The 27,399-nt window shown below is 42.0% G+C and overlaps 1 protein-coding gene across 7 annotated transcripts in view; it reads left to right on the forward strand.

Moving 5' to 3' along the window:
- The first annotated feature begins 241 nt into the window (after positions 1-241).
- The window catches only part of raph1b (Ras association (RalGDS/AF-6) and pleckstrin homology domains 1b), a 46,353-nt gene continuing 19,195 nt past the window's right edge, over positions 242-27,399 (forward strand). For 2 of the 7 annotated variants that reach the window (XM_023966019.2, XM_023966031.2), the window contains exons 1-2: positions 257-516; positions 15,414-15,483. The gene's annotated coding sequence lies outside the window, so the exon portion shown is untranslated. Of the gene's footprint in view, positions 517-980; positions 1,054-15,413; positions 15,484-18,432; positions 18,560-27,399 lie in introns of those variants that run through there. The other 5 variants (XM_023966034.2, XM_023966038.2, XM_078931606.1 and 2 more) reach the window with 5 other exon arrangements.

Raw genomic sequence — 27,399 nt, forward strand, 5'->3', positions numbered from 1 at the left:
TTGCTGTTCCTGGTCACATTAAGGGAGCAAAGACAACAGAGTACCCCTCATAAAATCCCTCAGAAAAATACATTTTTAGATACAAGTATTACTTCATATATTCAAATAGATAGTTGATTATTTATACATCATTATAACTCAATTAAAAGAAGTGTCAGACAGTCTATTTTTCTAGTTTTAAGTGTTTGGACTCTGATAAGACTTATCCGGCGGTCCGTGAAGGCAGCGTCCGGCGCTGGGCTGGACAGGAAACGACGGCGCGGCGCGCGCGCGTCTCCTCAGCAGCTGCGGGAGAAGAGAAGCAGAATGGCAACAGATCCGTGGACTGCGGGCCAGGCGGAGGGTGAAAGCCAGTCAGCGGGCACTTTCAGATAAACTACCCGCAGAAATAATCCCAATATTAAGAATAATCGTAGTCTTCTTGGTTAGTTCCAGTGAAAACGGGAAGGTTAATTCACTCCTCCTTGCGGGAAAACGGGATACTACGGACCTTCTTTGTGAAGAAGCTCGTTCATTGTAAGTTCACTTGTAGTTTAATTCCTGCGTTTGTTCACGTATGTGAGGATTTTATCATGACATTTTTGTGGGTGAAATGTGTGGAAACGGCGCATTGGTGTCCCACTGGGGCTCATATGGTTGGCAGCCCATCCCAGAATGTGACCTCGGGAGGGAAACGAAGTGTCCGCGGCTGCACTTTTCAACCGGATCCAGCATTTAGACGGGTACTGGCGTGGATGTCTGCTTTAATGACGCGTCTGGTGGGGGGTTGAACGGGCCGGTTTGTGCCCCCTCCGCGGCCATTGAAGAGCCCAATTTCTTGTGGAGGTGTGGGGGAGAAAGGGTGTGCAGCGTTTGGGTGGACTGGGGAAACGGAGCCGCGGCTCTCCCGGGAGCCACAATGATCGAGTCCCTTTGTTTTCTCCCATCATTTATCCGCATTTATAGGCAGATTTGTGGCGGTTGGCTGTTTTTTTTCTCCTCCGCATCCCGCTGAACAGCAAAATGATGTCCAAGTCTCCACCCTGTTCGGCGGGAGGAGGATCTCCGCTCCCGGTAATGGCCGATGGTGTTGTCCCACTCGGGTTGGCAGTCACCTGGCGTGGTCGCGCCGCACCACAGGTCGTGTGGTGAAGATAGAAGATTCTGGATTCTCGACCAAATATCCATCCGCGGCTGTGCGTCCACGCGCTCACCTTCACTTCTTTGTTGGTGTGCCAGTTAGAGCAGTTAAATGTGCCACCATGACGTTTCTATTTAAATGGAGCCCTTTAGGTTTGCTTTCCCTGAAAAAAATCTAAAATTTAAAAAAAAAAAAAAAACTGTCAGTCTTTGCAGCATTTTGCACTTCTGAGATTGGACTAAAGTGTTTACCAATAAGTAAACACTCTGGTCTCTTTTTGATTGTACGTTTTATATTTAGTTCAGTTGGACTGTCTCTTTGCATTCTCTCTGTAGTGAACCGCACCAGGGTTCACTTACAGGTCAACACATCTTGTTTTCCGTTTTTTTTTTTTTTTTTTTCTTCCTCTGCTGTGGTGCAGAGGTAGACTGGTCGACCTCTGACCTCACTTGAGTAAGACACACACATTGCTCCTGATGGTCATAGATTGGCACCAATGTTGGGCGGTGGAGCTGCCATCAGTGTGTGAATGTTTGTGGGTTAATGGGAATCCCACCGTCAACCGCTTTGGAGAGGAATGTAGTGAAGCGTTGCCATTTAGAATATGCAGTTTGCAATCAAAACACCCTAAAAGTGTTTTGATTTGCTTTCAAACTTCACCTTTGAGATAGATTTTTCAGAAAATCATCTAGTCCCCTTTAGATATTAGATTTATGACTGCTGGATTGTTTCTTTGCATTCACACTGTAGTAAAGCGCACCAGGGTTCACTTGCAAGTCAGTGTTAAACCTTGTTTTTTTATTATAAATAATTTTTTTAACATCATGTAGAGTTTTTTTTCTTCTTCTCTCTGCTGTGGTGCAGAGGCAGAGTGGTTGACCTCTGATCGGAAGAGGTTTGGTTTCCGCCTTGCCCACCCATGTGTTAAAGTATCCGTTGTGAAACCGTTTTGGGCCTTTTAATGAAATTAGTAAAGCGCTATTTAAGTGTACTCCATTTACCATCCAGTCCCATTTGTTTGTACCTTTTCTGGATATTCTGTTTGCATTCACACTGCATTGAAGCACACTATTATTCACTTGCAAGTCAATATAAGACCATTTGTTATGTTTTTGATGATGTGGAGTTTTTAATTTTTTCTTCTGATTTTTTTTTTTTTCTTCTACCAAATAAAGAGGATTATCTGAGGAAACAAGTTTCAGTGTGAAAGCATATTGGGGTAAAATCTTTTCATCTAAGAAAAAAACAGATTTTTCTCTGTCATCCTGCATCTCATTTCATCACCCACTCGGAAAGTTTTTCCTCATTTCGGGTAGCATTTGTTACATTCTGTGCTTCGGTGGTCATTGTTTACCATCTGCTCGCCTTTCATTTTGTAGTTTTATTTATCTTTGGGTCTGTTTTCCGTTTTTGTGGTCCTTTTGAATTATATTCCTTCCCATCTCTTGCTACTCATTTGGGTTTTTAAATGCATCTTATTTTTTCTGTCGTGAGATTGCGACTTTTCTGATCCCCTCGGAGGCCTGGCTTTGATTCTGGTATGCTATAACTTTAATTTATTGGCAGACACAACCAAACAAACAGAAAGAAGCCACTAAACAGCCACTTGGCTCGGCCTTTATTCCCCTCGGTGGCATGATAATAGACCGTCTGTGTCTTTAAGGCACGCTTAATTTGCATCCACAAAGCACGGGACTGAAAGCTTTCCTGGGTTTAGTCAGAAAGGAGGACAGTTGGGATGTAATCCACTCCTTTACAGTGAAATTAATGGGTTGAAAAGAACGACTGGCCTTTTCTTTGCATCCCCCATCAGGCCTTCAAGCTAGTTTTTCTGACAGTAAACATCAAATCAAGATTTTCCCTTTTTGTCTGGACGGACATAACAGACGTCCAAAGCATTTCTGAGATCTCGCTGATGTGTTCCTTTAGGCATCTTCAGCTGTTTTTTGTCCTGCATGTCTTTAGAAAATTCTACTTCCGTGATTCTAAGTAGTGCTAGTCGTGTATTTTGAGAAGAAAATTGAGATAGACCAGAGTGGCCCGACCCTGTTCCTCCATATTAACTATTATTCTTGTTGTCCAGCTGTCCCATGGAGCTCGGACCACGAAAAGAACGACCAAAAACAAAAAAGACAGAGCTGTCTTGCTAACGTCTATCTTTCTGCTCTGACAGACTTCATCAGATGATCATTATAACGGGAAGTTATTAAAGTATTTCTGTACAGCTGTTCTGTGATACCTGTTTATTTGCTCTGTTTAAAGTAATTTCACCCTTGTGCTATCCAAGGCACTTCAACATTGGGAGTGAGGTTATCTGGACCCCACAAGAAAGTGTTCTGAACCTTTTTTCTTCAATGATTTGTGATCTTTACTGGTGTCCATGAAATCCTCTCCACCTTTGTCATGGTAGGGAGAACACATCAATGTAAGGGTGGGGTCATCTGGACCCCCATAAGATAGCACAAGGGTTAGATGTGCGCAAGCCTCTCAGCCAGGTCCGATTGGTAAAAAAGAACTTGCTTTTAAGCATTCATACCTGAGTAAATGAAGGAAATCGGCTGTACAGGTGTGTTCCGAACCATGGCTAGTGTTCTGTACGTAACACGTGATCCGTTGAACCCCTACCAATCCTGTAGAGCGAACTTTTTCTATGAACATGCTAGCGAACACATAAACGCTTTCATTTATACCATACAAATCCGGCAGACTCTGCAAGGAGCCCGTTAGTGCTGCTCACTTAAAAGGTTGTGTAGCCTGGCTTGTGTGGACATCCTACAGGTGTTCTTCAGGCACACCTGGACACCCCCTGTGTGTGGCGTCCATCCAGGGTCAAGAAGGAGCCAGCATGTGCACCTTACTAATGACTATAGTGTGGCGACAGAATCACCCGTACTTCACAAGTGTTTGCAACTTTCATTAGCCTAAGACTACTTCACGATTTCATGACGCCCCTTAAGGTGGCAGCACGGACAAGACAACTCTATAACCCTTCACGGGCCCTGACAACCCAAAAACCTGCGACACCAGGGTGGGTGCATGTGACTGAGGCTCTACCTTATTCGGTCGGTACCAGAGTTCAGGTTCAGCTGCCAAACAAAGTAGAGTATCTGGGGGGAAACAAACTCTACCACAGCCCAAACGGCCCTGGTGGGAAATTTCCCTTCAACTTGAAGAGTTTTTACCGTAGTGAAATTGTAAATGCACATTCCTGAATGAGGTTCTATGTGGACTTTTATGGAGGGTGAGGATTAAGTTTGCGGCTCTGCAGGTGAAAATCACGTCAGAAAGCAGTACAGTGGCCTGATTAAAAGCTCTTATAGGGGATTTACTGCTCTTTTCTTCGGGGTATTAAAGTTGACAGGATGAGGTTACATCGGGGAGCACTTTTTTTATTTCTTTTGCTCTCCATCTCTGCTCCTTCTTACCCCATTTTCTTAAAATTCCATTTTTCTCTCGATGCAGTTGATGAGAAAACCAGTCCGAGCTTCGCAGTGAACCCAAAGCCTGTTAAAGATGATGGACGGGACTTTTTTAAAATCTTATTTCTTTTACCTGCCTCCTGGTCTGCGTGTCTGTCAGCACTCAGTCATGCAATTTGTGTCCTCACATAAAAGCTCCAAAGACGAGGCTCGGGGGTACTGATGGTGGTCGGTGTAGGTTTACCCAGGTTGCGTTACAAGCGGGTGAAGTAGGGGGAGGATGGCACTTCAAATGCTGTTGGAAGGGGGGATGGAATTTGATATTTTCTGGACTTTCTGCAGATATGATATAGAATAAACTGGATGGAACCATCCAGTGAGTTGAAGGATAGCACGGACGGGGAGCATCTCGCTGGGGCGTGTTGCTGTCTTGTTTTGCTTGATCCCGGCCTCTGTAGAGCCTTGTTCTGGTAACATTTTGCTGACCTTTGGCGGCAGCTGCCCCTGCCATTTGCAAACAAAGACAAATGGTTGGATAGACTCCCTGTGGCCCGCAGAGTCTCTGGCTGTTCCAGATAGCATGTGCTTCCTTTTGCCCTTTTCATATATAAATACTTCAACTTAACTCATGGCCTTCTATTGCTGGGAATTTGATATCCAGATACAGTTCTTTGTGTTGACTGTGCTGTTCTTTACAGTTAGGCTCATTTTCTATGGCATTCATGCATCACTAGAAAAACATGAACTCATTGACCTTACAGCCCGTCAATGTCTTTGTAGATGTTATCATTAGTTAGAAAAACAATGACCAACCTCTTGTTTTGTTAAAGCACCCATATAAAAGTGTCATCATACTTTTTACTTTTTGCAAGTTATTCTAAAAATTGAGGAGTTTAATTCTTATCTAGAATATTGTAAATAAATAAAATAAAGCTGTATTACTGTATTTTCCCGCACTATAGGCCCCCGCCTAAGGCAATGAATGGTCAATTTTCGAAAAGGCGCATTAAGCAAGAATAGGAAAGAATCGGAAATAAGTCTGTCAGCAAGTCAGAGCTTACTGTGTTCCCAGTTACTTTAAAACTAGTTTGTTACACGGCTTACATCATCCACGTTAGCTACATTAGCGTAATCACAACACCCTTGCCTCCCAACCTTGTTTACAGCACGTAAAAAAACAGACTGATATCGCTAAAACCAAAGTTATTGTGACCATGCCAACTCCCAACTTTATCAGTAAAACACAGTCCGCCCGCCTAAACGGTTGCTACGTTAGCCTATTCACGATACCCCTACCCCCCAACCTTGTTTGCTGCACATAAAAAAACAACCTGAGACCACTAAAACCAACGTTGACTACGTTAACTCGCAATTCAATCAGTAACACTTAAAAAACACTGTCAGTTTAAGAAAAAATGTAAGGCTTTTTAGTGAGAATTTGAAATAATGTCATTTTTTAGTAGTCTGTTTCGATAAGCTCTTTAAAAATAAACCACTATTCAATAAATAACCATTATTTAATGAAGAATCAAATATTGTTAACAGATTTGTTACCTACGTTGTCTTTTTGTTTGTTAGTTTTTTACTAAATGTTTGAAGTACTAACTTTTATAGTGATTTGTTGGTTTTGTACTCAAACAGCAAATTATTGTTTTTATATCAGCTTTTAAATGTTTTAATTCTATATTTTCTGACTTCTAGGATGATTTTCTCCCAAACATCTTCATACATAAAGTGTGCCTTTTGTCTTTTATACTTTTGTTTTTAAAAGCACCTCGATCATCTTTTTGTTCTTTTTTGATTTATCTAACACTCAGAGAAGTACATTCGTCTTAAAAAAGATGACGTGACCTATATTTGTTGTTGTTGTTTTTTGTTATCTCCAGTGAAACATGGACGCCACACTGTGTTGTTTATCCATCGACGGTCCCTTTGCTGTTCAGTCCTTGTCCATAAACCCTCTTAAGCAGCTATTAATCTGTGTGACTTTGACAAAACCAGGTGGCTGGTTCTCACTGCTGTGTTTTCCCCAACCCCCTTTTCCTCTGCTACTGTACTGCAGATGAGCGGCTTCACTCGAGAGCATGTGACCGGAAACATGGGCGTCCTGTAAAACCCGCGTTGACTGATGGTGCTCACATCAGGCAACTCTGCTGATATATGCTAATGTGGAACTTTGACCGCTCCCGACCTGCGGTCCAGATTTGAGAGCAGGTGACCCTAAACCCGAGGAATCTTCGTCTGGTGTTTTAGTTCATTGTCCGATTCCTTCTGTTTTTTTTTTTCTTTTTTGACTTTCATGCGTCTGTTCGGGGTAACGGTGACAGCACAGTTTGTTGGTTTTGGTAATGTTGGAGCCAAATCAAATGGAAAACAGTGTTGCGGCCTTATTTGTTCTCCTAGAGGAAGAAATGGCGGTTGCCTTGGATACGCCACACAAACATTGGTCCATCTTATATGGAGAAATATTTATGCCACCACATTGCACATAAAACTTTCTAAGTTGCAAACAAAAAAAAATGTAATAATCGCTTTTCTAATTTTTTTTGCTTTGCTTTTCATTTTTATTTTTTTGCTTTCAAATTTTTTTATTTTTGCTTTCAAAAAAGTTTTTTCAAAAAGAATTTACGCTTTCAATTTTTTTGTGCATCCCAAAAATATTTTTGCATTTGCAAAACAAATATTGTCGCATGAGTTGTGTCACACTAAACTGAAACTTATGTGAGAAAAATCAAAGGTAGGAAAAAAGTGAGATGAGACACATGCACATGCGAAAATATTGGTTTTGCAAATGCAAAAATATTTTGAAAGCAAAAATAAAAAAATTGGAAGTAAAAAAATTTTTTGAAGGTAAATATTTCAAATTTTTATTTGCAACTTAGAAAGTTTTGTGTGCAACGTGGTAGCATAAATATTACTCCATACTCTTAAAAATTAGAGATTTATTGTTTCCGGTGCAGATTTAAAGGTACATAATTTTTTCTGATACAGCTATCGGGACTCTTGACTGCAGGGAGAAACTACATTTGTTTATCCGACACCTTGTTATCAAATTATGGCTGTTATTGTACTATTCCGTTAACTTGAAAACTATGAAAAACTGTAGAAATTGAATTGCGACTTTGATGTTTTGGGTACATGTGAACAAGTTCATGGGTGTGTCCATTTTTTGATCCCACTGAATCCTTGTCGGGGTCACGGGGTTGCTGGAGCCTATACCAGCTACTGTAGGGCGAAGGCTGTGTTTACACCCTGGACAGGTCGCCAGTCCGTCGTAGGGTGTAGACAAAATCACTGATCCATAAAAACATACATGATATGGTGTTTTATATATATATAAATAATCTGTGGTTTTTTTTTTTTTGGTTTTGTTTTTTTACATATACCGATAAATTTGTTCTTGGATAAAATAAATCTTGTAGAACAAACGGTGGATTTAATTTCTAGCCAATTTGAGCAAATGCTCTGTAATTGGCGCCATAGGTGTGTCCCGCCAGGTCAAGTAATCACACTATATTCCTACTGCACTAGAATATGACTTGGAGCGATCAAAGCACCCAAATGAACTATTCTTTAGGGTGAAACTTACCAAGTAGGGTGTGGCTTCCCTGGATGGCTATGGTTAAGGAGGTTATCGCCCCGGGAAGGTGCGGGTTGTAGTTTATAGAGTTGAGTAATTCCTCTGAATTTGATCCTGACATCTAAGATTAGAAAAAAATCCACCTGCTACATTCAGGACATCATGGATGGTGGAGATGATTTATGGTTTTAGGTTTCATCCCTCACCACGTCGATCAGAGCGAGCGGTGATAAATGACCGGGTTTGCCCGTTTCATAGTCTTATTGTGACTAATGGCTCTTTGACTGAGAAAACTCACTTAAGGCGAGCTGGAGTGCTTCAGAGAAAGCTGCGTCAAGAACTTCCACAACGCTGGAAATGTACGGGCCGTCTGGCTGCTGTATATAAAAACGTTAGACTCCAAGTGATGAATGAGCCGTCCTGTGTGAGTTACTGTACTCAGACGGAGAGGTTGGATTTACGCCTCACTCTTCGGATTGCTTTAACATCCAGTATTTTACAGGCTAAACGTTGGCTCGGTCGGCGTTCTCTCCGAGAGTTCACTGCGTTCTTATGAAACCGCTGCAGGGGATTGGCGTGCACACTTGACGGCCTTTTCCCTGGACGCGCACGTTCGGTACAGACTGTTGACGAGACTGAAACGCCACTCTCAAATGCAAACAAACTCCCACTCACGCCTCTGTCAGATGCCAGCGTTTTGGCCCTAAAATGTTTACCCGGACCCTGTTCAGTGCTGCTCGTGTTAGTGGTTTGTAGTTGTTGACCTCAGGGTCACATTCCAGGGATATCCTCGCCGGGGTTTAGCTTTATTTACAGCTTGAAGAACCATTAAAAACAATGGTGGTGTTATAGAGCCAAAGGATGAGGTTTCAGCAGATAATGTTGTTTATCGTGTCTCCTTTGAGAGATGAAGATTGTTGAAGGTTATCATCATATTGTGGCTGAGACTCCCAAGGTGGAACATGGTGGAATATATCACTCTGAAGCAAAAAAAAAACCTCGAGCTGAAGCGGTTCATGTTGCGTTTTGTGGGTTTGTCCATTAAATGAGTTTTGCATGTTGCAAATCCCCAAATAAACTGTTGTTTTACTCAACCAAAGCTGCCGTGGAGCTCCCTGGATTTGACTTGCTGCTTAAAGATGGCTTAATACTTAGTCGTTATAATTGTCCTCAGGATTATGTCAGTGATGGTTAAAGTATTGGACGATGAAGAGGTCACAGGAGCGTTTTGTTTGTATTGAAAGGATTTAAAGCCAGTTTTTTTGTTTTTAACTTTCTGAAACTGGTAAAAATGGGTGCCACAAAGGATCGTGACATATTTAAAAAAGTAATAATAATCCTATAAAGTTAGCATTGATGTTACAGCTCTTTAAAAATATAAAAACCACACCCCTGTTCCTGTGCAAATCTGCCACCACACCTTAAATACTAATCTTTATCCTGGAAGTCAAAGTGTTACCAGTTTGATTGCAAGAATGCTCTTCTTGATGTTCTCGGGAATTTTCTTCATGACGTGACTTTGGAAAAGTCTGGATCATAAAATCTGACATCTGTTCTGCGTTTGCCTGAGTTTTTTACTCTGAAAATGCTCTTTTTGTTCTGTCCCCTTCCTGAATTTTCTTTTGGTGGTCGAGTGTATTCGTCTTGAATTTGCATCAACCCTGTTCCTCCTTAGGCTTTCCCTTTTTATCAGATGATGCGTCTTTATTCAAACAATTTTCTGTTTTCCCACAAAAAAGGAAGTAGGATGTTCTTACAGGTTGTGAATTTTCTACTAATAAAGAGGTAAAAAGGCACAAAATCTGTGAATAACCCTTGTAGATTAAAAGTTAAAGACCCAATTTGAGGAAAATTGTGTTTTTAACCTGTTGCTCCACTCCAGTGGTCCCGCCCACAACTCCGAGGTGATTTTTTTTTTTTTTTTTTTAAATGAACTCCTGCCGCTCTGCAGAAACTATGTCCTATAAAAACAACACAGGAATTTTGATATTGGCTGAAAACGGCACAGTCATAATGAAGAGACTACTGTGAACGTTTTGAAAATAGATCAAAAGAAGATTGGAGGGGGTCTTTAACATTTTAATTGATTCACAATTTACTTTCTTGACAATTTCCAAACCAAGCAAACATTTAAACCCCTAAACAAACTTTTAAAAGCGTCTTCACTGTGTAAACGTAATGGGTCCTAATAGATTCTCTTTCCCTGGGAGACATAAAAGGGGCAGATATGTGAGTGCTGCCATGCTAACTGCTTTGTTCCTTTTTCCCGGCCGGGACGGTTGCAGGTTCATATTTATAGATCTCTTTGCTTTAGGAGCTGATTACAGTTCAGGGGCAGCCACTTTGCTAAAGCATTAAAGCAAACGTAGCGTCTGTATACTTTAGGTTGAAAGTCTCGACAGCCTTTTATGTTATTTGGATTAGTTAGATCACACTTTAGTTATGGGCATTGAATGATAACATCATAACGTTCATTAGAACGATCATATATTCCCAAGATGACTCACTATGTTGATATTTTCTACAAAAGTGTTGACTTTTAAAAGAAAACCAAGCCTTTTGGAGTGCAGTTTCTTCAAATTAGCCGTTGTTTCTTGGTTTATATGGTTGACATTCATAGTTTTAATAATAAGTAGCCTATAATAGTAAAAAAGAAAGTTTTAGGTGATCACATGATGTCAAAATAAAAATTTGCGGGCACTTTAAGGCCATGTCACACAGCCACCACGTACATTTTGAAAATATTGCATGGATGAAAATTTGTTATACGTGAATCTACGTGGAAGAAAAGTTGTGGTCTTAACATAAAATATCACAAATGAACAACATTAAAACTACGGAGGAAGTGTGAATAAACGGCGCATCAAGTAAATCAACGAAGATCATGAACCGCATGTGATTATTTAGCTGTTTTTATGCAATAAATTGGTCAATTACGTAATTTGAGCATATGTGCGCTGTGTACGCGATATAAAAGTTATACTTCAGTTGTACGTGCGTGAAACCTCCGTCGGACATAGGTGAACGGTCATAGAAAACCACAAATTTGCGTATGCAATGTGCAAAAATCGCCCACAATTGCGTAAGATTTATGTAGCAATTGCGTATAAACTACGTAAAGTATCCATAAACAGCGTTATTCTCAACCAGCCAAAATTTTTGAACCGCGCAAAACCGAAAATACATAAAGACCCGTCGGCTAAAACCCAGGAAGAACATCTGCGCAGATTGACCAATGACTGTGAGAAAAACACGTACAAATTTTATGAAATTTCCTACGTTAAAAATGCACAAAATGTACGCAATGGCTGTGTGACACAGCCTTTAGGCTGTAGTTGGTTAAAAGAAGAACAGGAACTAATATTAAAAGGTAAGAAGTTGCTTGAAAAGTTTTATAGAAGAAATTTTTTTTGTCATTTTATCTTCCTTGAACTGTAAACCCTAAACATTATACATTAAAATCTAAAGTAATGTGTGTTTGTGAATTATTTAAATGTTTTCATAAGTCCAAGTGTATCTGTGTTTATTTCATTGCACATACTGGTGCTTTACACCAAAAACTGGGGCTGGAACGCCTCGTTTTGTCATTAAAAATGCACCCCAGCCTACTTTCCTTACTTAGATCTCCTAGCCTCCCTCTCGTCAAGCAGCAGAGCTTCCTCAGCTGGTGTGATCAGTGCTTAAGCAGGCGGCAGTGTCCCGTTGAGGAGGGGAAAAGTTTCTGTACGTCATCAAAACCTCTGTGACTACCGGCTTTTAAAAGGAAAATGGTCACGGGGAACAGTACACGTCGGACTAGAGAGACTTTTCTGAGAATCCGTGGATCTGAGTTGAGCCTGGCTGATGTCATATAATAGACGACGAGAAGGAAACACTGAGGTCATTCCTGATGTTTCCCGTTGTCCTTTGCCAATGTTTGAAAGTTACACGCCTCTATGTGCTGCTCTACATTTACTGTAACAGCCAGATGTTGGCGGGCCGCCCCTCTTTTCACTTTGCGACCGGGTTCATGTAGGATGTAAATGGCATCTCCAGTTTCTCTGCAGTGACCTACAATGCGGAGAATCCTGCCAGAGGAAGTTGCTAAGCTCGCCTCTGTAAAAGTGGGCTGGCACTTTTTTTTTTTACAGCAGAATCCCTTGACAGTATCTCAAACGAACAAGCTTAATCTGACAGAATAATGTGTGTGTGTGTGCATGCGTGCATGTTTGACTGCCTCCCTCTAAATCTCATTGACTATAATACCCTGGCAGCGCTGCAAGTGACTGCAAGGCTCTATTGACTGAGTTTCTGGGTTAAGTTGGTGGCTGAGTAGCTTGCTAATCTCTTTTTGCTTGACTGATCTCCTTTCTCCGCTGATTCTTGATTGTTTTGGCCCACGTGCCTCACACAGCCATCGCCTTTCGGACCGGCCATCAGGTTTTGGCTCCACAAATGCCTCGGAAGCGGGGTCAGTGTCATCGTTTACCCCGCCTCAGTGCTGGTGTTGGTTCCAGCCCAGAGATTGCTGGACTAAAACCGTGTTAAATCACAGAGATTTCTGTCTTTAAGCAGATCAGCTTTGCTGGAGCTGTTGTAATGACGGGGTTTGGGAGTGGACAGAAGATAGTCTCCGGAGACGTGAAAGCTTAGATGCCTCGACACACAAAAGGAGGACTTGGGTCCAACACAAGTGGAACCGTTCCGAATGTGTTGTGGCATTTTATCACGTAACCCTATATGTGCCTGTTAGATCTTAATACCCTAGTAAACCCTGCTGGTAGCCAGTGGGAGCTCCATGAGATCCCGCTCGCCATCGTGGGAACATTCCTGAGGCAGCGCTATTTAGTAATTTCCACCATGTGTGGTTCTTCCAGAGGCCTTTGCTGAGTGGAGAATCCCACTATTTTCCCTGTTATTTCTGACATAAATGGGTATTAGTGAGGAGAGTGATGGTAAAGCCAAATAGCATTTTAGCTTCTACAACTCAGATAAAGGTTGAGATATGTTGTACCCTTGCATTTTGTTGAATTTTTTGTTATTCTCGTTTGAGTAACTCTAGTTACTCTTTGAGCTTTTTTGAGAGCCTGTCTCCTCAGGACATATACATCCAACCATCCATCCATCTTCTTCCACTCACAGGGGCATCAGTCTAAGTAAAGATGCCCAGACGTCCCTCTCTCCGGCCACTTCCTCTTGATTGACTCCGTGAAATAAGCTGTCCAAGCAGCCAAGATCCAGTTATTTTGCCTGGACTGGCGTCACCGGAGCCCCAATCTGGAGCTCGCAGGTGAGCGCCTGGTCATCGAAGGCTCAAAAGGAGCTGGTGCAATGTGGTTTGGGTAGCAGTCAAAGGTGGGTGTCTCAGCGGCCCAACCCGGATAAGGGAATTTTGGCTTTTGGGACCTTTTATCCTCTATAAATAGGAATACATCAAACTTCTACTCCACAATCTATTTTAAGGCTTTAAACTGAAGTCTTTGTGGCGTCACTATCGCCGAGTGTTGGGGTGTTTTGACTAATGCAAATAAAAACAAGTCTATTCGCTTGACTCCAGCAGTCAGTGAAGCCTCATTGTGCCGAATTGTGTGCTAATGTGAGTTTTCCTGTTGTGTTGGCCCTTTTCCCATCTGTATGTTGCATAAGTTTAAGAATATCCCAGAGTTTTACTTGCAGCTTCTCTTTAGGTCTTATCCCAGGTACTTTTCATTTAGATCAACGATCTCTGGACAAACTTTCTGACCCTTAAGGCTGAATCTGATGGACAAATAATAGTTTCTGCCTTGTGGTGTTTTTTGTTATTTTTTCCTTCAACAATCCCGTCTTTATTTCCCCCTGTGACATCACCGCTGCTCCTTCCCACTTCCTTCCCTGACAGGAAATGAACCACCCAAAAGCGGAGGCAGTGGTGGACGAGGACACACCTGTGTCGATCACACTGGACCCTGTGTTCCTCCTTGTTTTTGAGGTGCGACTCTTTCTTCGACTCGCATGAAGAGTTTGAGACGAGCCGCTGAGAGGACACAGGGCGCCTTTTTGGCGTTTTTTTTTTTTGTGTTGTTTGGATGACCGTTGGAGCCACTCCAGCTTAAAGTCAATTAAGAAAAAATAAAGGGTTGTGTGGCGTCAGGCACGCCGCAGTTGGAGCGTCAGAATCTGAAGGGGAGTTTTGTTGTCCTGATCTTTGCACAGCCTGTGGCCCTTCATCATAAGTTAGCGTCTGTGCTGCAGGCCTCGCCTTTGTTTTCAGGAGCAGCTGCTCGCCGGCCCCTGCGCTGTTGTGACTGAAGCAACTGTGTTCCCTGCAGCTGCACCGGCCCGTGTGTCACTGCCACACCTGTTCAATTGCCTTGTGTTGACTGAGCAATATCATCCATTGTGGCGGGTGTTGGTGGGTTTATTTGCAATCTGACCAGCCCTGTTTTTTTTTTTTGTTTTTTCACTCGCGTGTCTGCATCAGGGGCATGTGCACACCTCGTGCACTTTGACACATTTTGCTGAGTGTATTTGGAGTGAACACACACACCCGTACGCAAGCTCTTTATGCCTGCGGAGGAGCCACACGCGGTTTCTGAACAACAGTTGATGCGTAGAAAAGCTCGGGGAACAGCTGAGGGGGCAGCGGCTGCCTGCCCGTCACACACACCAGATCCCCAACAGGGATATTTCCAGGACACCGTCACCCCACACGCCCAAATGTTTTGTGTTTTTTTTCTTTTAATCCAGCCACACTGTGATTCAGCGGATTGCTTGAGCTGAAATAAGGCCTGTGGTGGATGAGTCAGCCCTGTTAAAGAGTGAGTTAATGATTTGCTGAAACGTTTAAAAGCTGGTCAGCGTTTGTTGGGTCCTGCAGACCTCTGAGTCACGGTTCATGCACGCGTCAGAGTTCTGACGAGATTCTCCACCTGAGTCATGTTTGAAATGATCGGCCTGTGCTGGTTTGCATGCTTATTAGGCTGTTTGCGCGTGCTAAAAGTGGTCGAATAAAGGCAGCGCCTGCAGCTGGCTTCACCCTGCGTTAATGACGAAGAGTTTGAACCCAAGATGGAGCTTTTGAGCGTTTGTCTTTTCGTCTCTTGCTTCGCTAAGTCTCCCTCTCAAGCACCCTTCAGCGTTAATCCTTTACATTCTTGCAGTGGAGATCTCTCTGCTCCCCACCAGCTGTTCGGTTCTCCGTTCTCCAGCAGTCCAGGGTGAACAAACACGGGCGATCCATAATGTTTGACTAGTGGTGGCCCGCGCGAGGAACGAAACTCGACGGCGCTTTTGACCCCCCCAAATCTGCTAAAACGTGATTTCTGTTCTTTTACAGGAATGAATTAGCGGGTTGCTGCTTTCGTCTGACCCTTTAACCCCACGGAGAGGAGAAAGCCACTTCTGAGGTAAGAAGTAAACAGCAGTGGCTAAGCGGTGGCGTTGCTGCTCGTAATCGTTTCTCAGCAGACGGAAAACGAGTGCTTCCAGTAATCTTTGTGCCCAAAAGTTCAGAGATTACAAAGAATTACCATATTTCAGGTGGTTTCATCTGACAGATTTCTGAGCGTTCTCACACTTTTCAATCCACCAGTTTGTGCTTAAACCCCACTCTTTTTTTCTTTCTTTTCAGAGGAATCACTTAAAAGTCGCACTCCGATCATTTTTTGATCAATTCTCAAAGCATTCCCAGTTGTGTTTTAATGATGGTTTCCCGGTTTTTAGCCAAAAGCAAAAAACTTGTGTCGTTTTCTAGGACATAGTTTCTGCAGTTTCGCCTCTGAGTTGTGGGCTGGGTTGTTGTTGCGGGGGGCAACCCCCCCCCCCCCCCTTCCCCACCCCGTTGCAGAGAGCTCGGAGGAGGGGACTTGTGGCCCGACCAGCATATGTTCTACGTCACAAATACGATCCTTTTCAAACTGCACTTTTTTGTCCTGGTTCACTTCGATTTCAATTAATAAATACCAAAAAAGGATGCGTGTCCTACATCATCAGAAAAATGTTAAAAACACGCAAAACACAATTTTTTCTAGTTCCATCGTGTTCAATTTCCACTTTGTTGGATTATAACTTGGCTCATATATGGAGCAGGTTTACTAAAGCTGTGAAGTCATTTCCGGTGACACGCTTGTGACATGCTCTTTAGCACACGTAACTCTCCAGCCGTTCATGTGATCAACGTAAATCTGCTGATTCGGTATTGGAATTACATTATTTGCTTGAATGTTCGAAGACTTACGGCATTTGAAAGAACGTAAACACCAAAGCTAAAGTCGCTGGCAACATCTAGTAACACACGCTCTTTGAACTACTATCTTTGACCGCCTATGCATTTAACATAATTCCACGGATTCTGACACAGAGAAAAGCAGCTTTGTGCTGATGTGCAACACTTTACGCAATTAACTGACTTGACACTGGACTAAAGTAGAGAATCGATTAGTGAAAGTGCGTCAAGACTGAAGCCAAAGGGATACAACTTATAGCTGAGGTTAAACTTATTGATCAGTACTTGGATCATTATACAATGCTCACAATTCCTAAAGTAAAGCAAAGATACTAAAACATGGTAGTGGGAACATCATAGTGTGGGCTCCTTAAACCTGAGATACACATAAACACTAAACTGCAAACCACCCGGTGCTCTGCAAGACCAAAAGGAAATAAGTCAATATAGGCCTGCACAAACGATAGATCATTTATCGTTATCGCGATATCAAGCTGTGCAATATCGCAAAGGTTGGCCAAAATCGCAATAAATGGTAAACTATAAATGTACTGAAACAATGTTATGACCCTTTATGCATTTGATCAATCAGATGGAGCCCTTTACATCATCTACCAATCGGATGGAGCCCTTTTATGTTAGATGTTTGCCTCCTATGTAGACGAGGGTCGTTTGGAGTGTAATTTAAGTTATGTTGACTTTTTTATTTAGATGAAACTGTTGCAGTGAAATTATGTTTTTGGTTGTTTTGCTATTTGTTCATGTATCGCAAGTTGTATCGTCATTGCAATATTGATCAGGATTATCGCTTTTTGTTAGTTTTCCTCATATCGCGCAGCACTATGTCAGTACATTTAGCAGAATTATTTTTTTTTTTTTAAATCCTCCTTTCGGTTTACAACTGGATGGAAAACCAACTAAAAGAATGAATAGTGCCACCTGCTGTCCAGGTGCATGTCCCACCATAACATTCACACTATTTGGGACAGCAGACTTGGGTAAACCGTTGAGTACATCCTTAGGCACATGGGCTGTTTTATCCTGTTTATTCTTTAAAAAGTAGAAGATAAGTAAGCGCAGAGCCTTGACGAGGAAAAAAAATGTTCCGAGTTGAAGAAAAGCCTCTGAGGGATTTTGTCAGGAGATTGTCTTCTCAGCCAAAGTAGATAATTCCAGAACTAAGTGGAAACATGTGAGTGTAAGTGTGGTTTGTCGAAAGAAGAGCGCATATTCTTTCACGATCATACCAGGAGTCAGATTTCAGAGCTGCTGTTGTGCTGAAGATCACCTTTTGCTGATTCTTTAGGAAAATGTAGATGTTTTCCCGTCATTCATCCAGGACAAACTGTGTTGCATTTAGATGGGCAACAACTCTGTGTTTCTGGCTGTAACAAAGGCGTATATATTTGCTTTGAAATACAAATAGACACACTTTCCATGATTTTGTTTATGGAAATCAACTTGGAGCAAGACCAAATTCTAGGAGCTCTATTAGTATGCTTCTGTTCCGATGGGTGCAAGCCTGTTGAAACTGTCATTTTTGTAATACGGACTAAGTTAAAGGGCTGTTTATTGTGAGAGGAATTATTTACAAAGGGGAAAAAATCTTGACTTGCTGGATTTCCTACTTCTTAATAAAAAAAAAGGATTTTCCATGTTTCCGTGCTGGAAAAGGCTTTAGTCTGGTCACAGTGTATATATATTTATCCTGGAAAACAAGCTTGTGATCCACCAGTGGGGATGACTAAAGAAGCTGGATTCCATATTGGCCCCCTTGCTGAGATTAGGCCGCCAACGCAGGAGGAAGTCCTGGACCCAAAATTGTTCCAGGAAGTAGTGAAGCTGGCAGGTCGGGCGAGGTTAGGTCGGTTGGTGTATCAGTGTCACACTTTGCCACGCCGACACATCACGCCTGTAGTGTCGGCGCTCAGCTGTCCGAGACGGCCGACGGTATCCGTCAACCCAGGAGGTGCCATCGATCTTTGATGCTGTTGCCACAGCAACTGTCTTATTCTTGTACCAAGCTTTCTATTTATTTATTTTTTAAACGATGCCCTTGAAACGATCTCTGCTTTTCCGGGTAGAGCTACCGGGTGGATGTGTGTTAGGAGCATATTGGGGAGGGTGGAGGTGGTGTGGCAGGAAACACAGCGACTGGTCATGAAAAACGCACACCTGCTGTAGCCAACACGCACAGAAGGAGGGAGCAGGAGGTAGACGGGGAGAAGTAGGAGGAGAGCAGATGAAGAGATTCCCAGGTGGTGGTGGTGGATGTGTACTTTTGTTTTAGTCTTTTGCATGCAACACATTGTGTTGGGCCTGACTGCTTCAGGCTCAGTGTTCATCATTTGTTTTGCTTCCACAGTCTGTTTCTCTCGCGCTAATGTTTCCTGGTAGAAGGCGGAAGGTAATCCAAAGATAAATCTGTTTTTTTTGTCAGAAAAAATGAAGCTCCTGAGGAATCCACAAATTTACTTTAAAATCTACGTTGTGTCACCCCCACAACGAAACCTTTGGAATATTTGATTGATTAATTTGGAAAAAAGTCTTTTAATAGATATTTTTTCATAAGGGGGACACCTTATTTCTACAAAAGGGCCCAATTGTGCTAGTTTTCCAAATCATGATGCCACCACCACCAACCTGAACTATTACTACAATGCAAAAAAGAGTAAATACTCTTGTTTTTTTCTTTTAACCCCTAATTGATGCTGCTAAAGTAAACTCCAATCACAGCAGACGTCTGCAAACCACCTTTTTTTTTAAGCTTTATCGAATTGTATGCGACGTAGCCTTGCTTTCCTGTTTTTCCTGTGGAGTGGGGGCGTCCACAGTGGTGGTTAAAATGATCGTACATGTGGTGTGGATAAATACACAAACTCTCTGCTCCGCTCCATTCTGATGCATCCACTTGCAGACGAATAAATCCGTTAAACGTCTTTGTCGTCAACAGTTGTGTCCGCAAAAGCACTGAACATTAACAATGTCACAGCGGGAGTTTATTTAATTTATTGGTAAAACTTTTGCTGAATCTCTAAAGGCAATTTATGAAAATACCTAAAATAGTTACGTATTTTATTGTCCTTCCTGGTGAAGTTGTGCTTAAATAAATCTAACATTAGAATACGTTATTGCATTATATCACAACAGACTTTTAAGTTTTGCATAATCAGAAAAAGCGACGTCAGTTATGCCAAGGCTTTAAATTGCCATAATTTTCCACAATTTACCTGATGGACAGCTCTCTTCTTTCTTATTGTAAGCAGTATCCGTATTTATAGTCTGACTCGTCAGCACTTGGCCCGCTCTGCTGCAATGCTGCATCATGTTCAGAAGTTTGTGTGTTTGGGCCAGACTGCAGCCGACCACCTGAGCCCCTTTATGTGTGCGGAAGGAACCGGATCCTCCCGGAGAATAGACACCACTATTGATTTCACAAATGGACGTGCGCCCTGAAGGCAAGCAGGCAAGCTGACGCATCCTCAGAGCGCTCAAGTGAAAAAAAAAAAGGATGTGGGCCTATCGGAGGCAACCATAGACTCGTGGAGAATTATTTTTAAAAGCCTTTTTTTCCCCCTCAATGTTTTCATTTTTAGAACAGATGGAAATCTGAATATGCTCATTGTCTACTGATGCACACATATCACCTCAGTAGCCTGAGTCATTATTTAGAGCCACACAATGAAGCCTTGTGATAAATGCATGTTTTGTAGCATGGCTACACGCATGCGTTGCCCTGACAACTGTGGCCGCCTGCCGTTGGGCTAGCCGATACTTATGAGCTGTCGAGTCCCCACACCTACCCGCCCACCAGCCAAACATTTCCACACTCTCCAGCCTCACTTCCTCCTGCTCGTTTTTCGTCTCTCCAAATCCATCTTCATCTGTCCTCCTCTGGCGTCCTCCTCATTTATTCTCCCCCCACCTATTTCTCTGACCCTCCTTCTCAATTGGCTGTCTGGGACAGAGGGGTCTGCTGGGTCATGCTACGCCCGAGTGAACCCAAATGTCTTGGTGGGTCTAAATGGGTGTCCAGGTCCTCTGTTTACATGCTGCTGCTCATGCTTGACTAATGTCACTAGAGTGGGTGTTTTGGTGATCAGCCCCTTCCTCTTTATTCACCGTCCGACAGCCAGAACGGCTCGTGGGTTATTGTGTCCGTCCATCGTCCCTTTGATGCTGATGCTCTGTTACCTAGCTCAGTTATGCCCCCTTCCAACAATCCTCCCTTTTATGTGACATATGCTGTATCTTATTATAGCTCCTTAAAAAAAACACAACTGTAGAGCAAACAGCCTTTGTCTAAAGATGGAAGCTCTTGACACATTTTAAAGAATTTTTTCAGTGTTGTTGAGGAAAATATTTGCCAAGTGCAAAGTACTAAACGCTGCTCCAATGTTTCATGTGAAGCCTAAAAAATAGGACACTGAAATGTGCTTATTTTGTTTGTCTGAAGAAATTTAAATTGAACTTATCCCAGTTCCCTGACAACATCTAGAGCTTTGTTGCAATTCACTTTCATTTCCATAAGGCATTTTTTTAGCCTAATTTCTTTGTAATGGTTTTGTTCCTTTTTATTTGGATTTTGTAATCAAAACTATTCTACTAGGTATTAGATTGTTGTTGTTTTTTTTTAATCGAATCTCAAAACTGCACAAATGGTAGTGTTTTAATTGAAATTAATTCAGTTTCTTTGCTTTCCCTGTAGAAAAACCGAATAGAAATGCATATAAAACTGTTTTTTCAGTTTGTATTTGATTTAATTTTAATTGTTATTATGATCTACAATTTGCCGGATCTGACTACAGTCAAAAATGGTTGCAGTGGCATTTGTATTTTGAAGGGGGCAGTCGTATTTTTCGGCGGAGGGTTTAAGAAAAAATTGAAATTGAGCGACGTTCGGACGATTTTTGAACATCGCTTAGTGGCCGACTGGTCACATTTGGAGGTCGTGCAGTGGTAGTCCAGTGATAGGCGGGTGGCAGGAAGGCAGCAGTCCAATAATTGACTGATAGGGTCATTATCGTCTGATGAACGGCTGATTTCAGATTATTACCCTCCAGCCACCCCCTGCCCCGTGCTGCCGTCCCACTGCCACCGTCCGATTGGTAGAAGTCGTGTGGTGGCACTCAGCAAGGGGTGTTGACATGACCTGACGTCAATCTAGTGATCCCAGCCACCGTGGGTCCTACATATAAATGGGGAGATGGCATCAACGCTATTCAGTTGATAAAGACTTGTGCTATGGTTGGACCGCTTATACCTTAGTCTTCTTGGGCGTTGGGGCTTTTCTCTTGCTGGGTTTCTTGGGAGGTTCATGTCTAAAAATGTGACAATTGACGAGTTTATTATGTGTCGTAAAAATCAGAGTTGTGAATGACCAGTGCTCCAGATTGGCCCATTTTTTATATACCGCCAAGACGGTAGCCAACCGGAGACATTTACACACCGTCCAATCCGAGCTGCCATGGCCCTGTGGCCGCCTAGGTGTCAATGGCGCAGTCCCTGCCGGACTGACAAATGACAGCCGCCATCTACATTCATGACTGCACCAACGATTTTCCAAAAATACCTAAAGCCTTTACCAAAATTAGGACAAATATGGGAGGGGATCAAATCTTTTGTGGACACTTGCCCAGTAAGGCAGTTTTGGAATGTTAACGTCAGTCAAAAGTCTTTCAATTAAAAGTTATTCAACCTTATTTATCCGTTTTTTATTAAATATTTGTTGCTGAATTTGGAATCTTTTACATCAGATTCATTCATCCATTCATTTCCCAAACCTTCTGAATCCTTTTTGGCGTCTGCTGGAGCCTGTCCCAACTACTGTTGTGGAACCAGTGTTCGCTCTGGACAGGTCCCCAGTCTGTTGCAGGGCCAGATTCAATAAAAAGTGGCTTATTTGTCTTACTAGCCAACTATTGGTCATCTTTTAAACTGACCCGTTTCCAGTTATTTTGTTTTGGCCTTTTATGTGACAGTTGTCTGAATGTCTGTGGTTTGGTATTGTATTGTTTCAACCAACAGCCCAAAAACTAATATGTTTATGAAACCCTTGTGTCTGTTGTTTGATTTTTACACTTGTATACCTACAAATTACATATTTGCGTTTTGTTTTTCACCCCGTCTCACAGTAATGTGTAATAAAGCAGGCTTTTGTTTGGGTTGGCAGCTTGGAGATGTTCTCTGCATAAATTGGGTCGAGTCAGATCCTGAAGTATGCAGGTTTTCCATGGCTGCAGTAATATGCAGATGATGTAGAGTAAGGGGTGTGTGTTTTATACCATACATGTCTGAGAGCACAGTAATCCCATCACAGCAGGAGTGCGCAGTGCTGTTTTCATTTTCTACCATGTTGGTTAATCTTTTTGTAAATAGCCTCACATGATATTAGTATTCCCATAAACTGTAGCTAACGCTATACGATGGTGAGGAATCTAATTCTGGAAATAATGAAAGAGCACAGATGAAATGCTTCATGACTCATTAAAGATTCCTCTTTGCTGTAGAAAAAATGTCTCAGTTTTTGTGTATCCTCAACTTACACTTCCTGGTTGCGACAGGTCAGTATAATTTTAAAGACTCTCACCTGTCACTGGATTGACTGTTAAATATCCACTCTTCTATTGGGCACTGACAACTTATGAATAGGTTTTTTTTTTTTTTTTTGTCCTTTTAATTTCTAGATTTTGGCTCGTTTCACACAAGATTGATGGTTGATGAATGCAGCTTGGAACAAAGAGAGGAAAGAAAGCATGCATGTTAGCGGAAATGAACAGAAGATCCTCATCTGTATCACAAATATGAGCCTGGAAGTCATTACATGTTGGTACATTTGAGATCTGTTTCGTATCAGAAGGCAGTTAAATGAAACGGGCTTTGTTCTTTTACAAAAGCCTCACGTGACACATTACAGAATGCTCTCCGATGGGTTCTGGTGATGCAGAATGTCATCATGATATCGTGAAGCCTACCATTTCGGTGTGGTTTTATGGGTTGATGGTGCAGGCTAGGACAGCACCTAGACATCAGTGGGAGTTGGTCATTGTGATGTCGGACGAGCAGGTACATAGACGGAACCAAACCAAGAAAAGAAGTTTGATTTAAAGGACTTTGAGACACTAGGCTATGGTTCATACAGACCCACCAGAGTCAGAATATGGTGCACCCAAATCTGAAATTCACCCTTCAGTATTGAAATCATACTGGCGGTGGTAGTATAGTTGTATGGGAGTATTTTTTTTTTTTTTTTTTTTGCATGTTTCAGCCTTGTTTTCAATGAACTGTACGGTCCGGTATTTTGAACGTTTTTTCATTTATTACATGGACCCATTAAGCCAGACCGAACCGTCGTGGTGTTTTTGGGCCCCCGTTGGTTGTAGGTCCATCATAAATGGAACAGACCAGTTGGGACGGAGCTACTGTTGAAACCTGTTGATTGACTGAAGGTCATTATGACAAAAGAAAACGGCAGATTCCTCTTCAAAGCTTGCAATCTTCTGTCAAGCAACAATAAATGACTTTTACCTACAAAGTACCAACAGCCAAGCGGAAAAAATGGGGCAAGAAAAGATTTAAGAAAACAGGAAGTCACATGAATATTTAGCTGTTGGGCTGAAGCATTAATGATATTATAATGGTGGAAACAGAAGATGTGTCTTGATTAATTCGATCCCAAGGGTCAAACTTTCTGTCTCCCGACAAAAACTATGAAGAAACTGTTGAGCAGTTTTGTTCAAAGTGTTTCCCGATTCTCTCTAATATTTACTTCATAATTTGCTAGATCAAGGCTAATTAAAACTTTTTATTTTACCAATTGTGAACCATTTTAGATGATTGTGGATTAACCAGACCTTCCACTACTGGATTCTGACCACTGTCCTGGAAGGGAATTGATGTGAGGCTACATTTGTTTTTCATATTTGCATGTCTCAGCACTCAACCTCCCTTTTAAAGAGACTCTCAGAAGTCAGGAAAAGCTTCCAGTTTCTCTGAAAAACAGTCAAACACAGCTTTGAATTTTTCCACCCCAGTTTGAGCACAAATGGGCCACTTGATAAGTGTTCACTGCATCTGCAGCTAAAGTCTCTTGGGACCATTTGTGTCCCACAAAATTTCCTAATCCCTATTTTCTGTCCAGCGACAGACAAAGTTTACCCCTCTTTAACTACAACCTTAAGAAGCAGATGTTCTTGTCTTTTCTTCTCTGTTTTGGATAATGTTGGCAGAAAAATAAACGTGGGGTGAATATTTTTAGATGAATAGTTACAGACATTTCCATAAATACACTTCAACGATTCATACAAACGATTCACTAGCTTGGAGGGAAGGACACTGGGGTTTTTACAGACATGAGTGTGCTTTGGCTGTGTATTTTATCCTGTGGTTGTTTAAAACGGAGTGGGGGCGTCCACAGTGATGGTTATAAAGCAATGGAGCACTGGTTGTTTCCATTGAAGTGTGAAAGCCTATATTTGTAACCCAGATGTTTTAGAGCTTTTCAACAACTGAATTTTGAATGCTGGTATGCTAAAGACACAAGGATCTTTCTGATTGATGGATTGGACTCCCCAGATCTGTTTGGGATGGCTGGAATCTTGAGGACCTTTTTTTTTTTTTTAAGAGGACCAAAAGACAACCGGTTGGTATTCCTTCCACGTCTCTACAGATATTCAAGCAACAACACTTTGAGGTGCTTGAAACAATGGCACCAAGTATGTGAGCTGCTTGCAGAACCATTAAACCGGCATGTCTGTCTCACCCACAGCTGAATGTGAATCAACCCAACAACAGCACTCTGTCCCCATCATGAAAATGAATTAGGGAGGAGCCAGCCAAGTAGACTTAATCTGTCCTTTGAGATAATTTCATGCTCCCCTTCTCTTTGTGTTAAATGCAAATTGCTCACGAGGCTTTGTCTGCTTATCTTTTTATTCGTGCGTTCGTCTCAAACGGAGCAGTGGGGTCGATGCCTCTGAGTGGACTCTTTCGGTGCTTCGATGGCTTTGCCCTCAGCTGCTCGCCGTGCTTACAGTTTTGACCATATAACGTGACAAAAACTCTCAGGCAGAGTCTTGATGCAAATACGGGAAATCAGTTTCCCAATGCAGCGATCCCTAACCTTTTTAACGCCACGGACCAGCATGATGTCAGACGATGTTTTCACGAACTGCTCTTTAAAGTGTGGCGGATGATTATTGTAGCAGTGCTACGATGAAGGAGGAACAGTGACGTGACCAGACCAACTCTGAGCTTTTATTTTGACACGCATGACTTTGTACATCGCACAGGTGTCATCATCCTCTCCCCCTCCCACACCCATGGTGCAAAATAGAACTGTCTATTAAATGTTGCTTTCTGTTTTTTGGAAGTCGAAGGCTCTTCTTCTGTCTCCTGGCAAGAAACTTTCCCAAAACGTTTGTTTTTTATTCATTTTGCTAGCTCCCGGGTTTTATTTTAGCGGTATCCTATCACGTGACCGAGAAAAGCGTCTTGGCCTGCGCCAAGAGTGACATAGACGGATGTAACAGAGAATCAGGTAATTTTTCAAAATAAAACATCTTTCAGATTCTGAAATAAATAAAACGGAAGTAATGTAAGTTATTTATTCTTTCCGTGCGGTCCGGTACTAAATGACCCACGGCCCGGTTCCGGTCCGCAAGCCGGGGTTGGAAACCGTTGTCCTGATGCAGAAAAAAAAAAAACCAGGGTTGTTTAACGTAACCTATTGTGGCTGTAAAATTAGTTTGAATTTCTACATTTCCAAATTTAGAGGGTGATTTACATTCCAGCTTTTTGAATCCATGTCGTTTTTGTCTACAGTAGGTTGTTTTTTTTCCAGCCCACTTGGAACATGTCTGCAAAATAACTGGTTCATGAATGCAAACACAAAATCTTGCAGTACAAAATTGAAAATTGTGCACAAATGAATCATTTCTACAAAAATCTTGGGCCCAAGAACAAAATAAATTCTAGTATAGGAAAAATAAATCTAGTAGTAATGAGTTACTGATGCAATCGGACAAGCGGACTTTTAATTGTTACAATCAGGTCTCGTTTTAGGCAACACTGCCCCCAAATGACCAGCTGTTGTTACTGCGGGAAGATTTCAGCATAAAAGCGAACCCGACTTTTTGGAATTTGCCCTATTTTATTCAACCAAGTCTACCCAACAATTTTAGTGGAAAACACCTTCTGCGCGTCTGTGGTGCAGTGGTAGAGCGGTCAACCTCTGATCGGACGATTGGAGGTTCTGTGTCAAGACCCCGCATTGCCCCTGGTGGTTGTAGGTGGGTGCCAGTGTGAATGTGTGGGTGTTACCGCCTTAAAGCCAGGTAGAAAATTGCTATTTAACTATTCACCAGTTAACCACTTAACACAGAATTCAGAAGTACAAAAGGCCAAATATAAAGCGTGCAAACTATTATAAACCCACATTTAAAGTACCTGTTAAGAAAAACGATCTCCACACTGCACCACATGCATTTTATTTTGAAATTTGCTGGCATTACAACAATATAATGCAACTTACATAAAAAGAGGAGAAGTTATTGTTGTTTAGATATTATTTTACTCTGTCAGCACCCGTTTAATGCCAAAGTAAAGCTTGTTTGATAAAGTTAGGTGCAGTTCACCAAAGTAACCACTAGGGCTTTTTGCAACCTTGCGACTTAAACAAAAACATTCTAGGAGCTTCCTTTGTCTGAGCGGATATATTAAATATTTATAATCATTTGCCTGATTTATTGATTTCTTTTTTTCTTCTGGTTGAGTGCGAGGGCGTAGCTTTATGATTGACAGGGTCTCTAACGTTCCAATAACATTCAGATCGGTTCGTCCCAAATAAACAAACAAAACAAAATCATTTTCTCAGCTCAACTTGACATGAATCTTTTATTCTTTTTTTTTAAATCTTAGTGGCTAAAGACGCCTCTTGAACCTCCTCAGGAACCTTTCTTTTCAAGCACAAAACCACTTCAAAAACACGTCATCCATGTGAGAAGATTCCTCCTGTACTTCAACCTCCATTCTAGTTCATGCAGACGGTCACGACTCTCATTTCCGGAAATGTCGAGGCTCAGTCACGTCGAATGTGTCT

This window comes from Oryzias latipes, chromosome 2, assembly GCF_053564925.1.
Source record: "Oryzias latipes strain Hd-rR chromosome 2, Olatipes_Hd-rR_3.1".
Lineage (NCBI taxonomy): Eukaryota > Metazoa > Chordata > Actinopteri > Beloniformes > Adrianichthyidae > Oryzias > Oryzias latipes.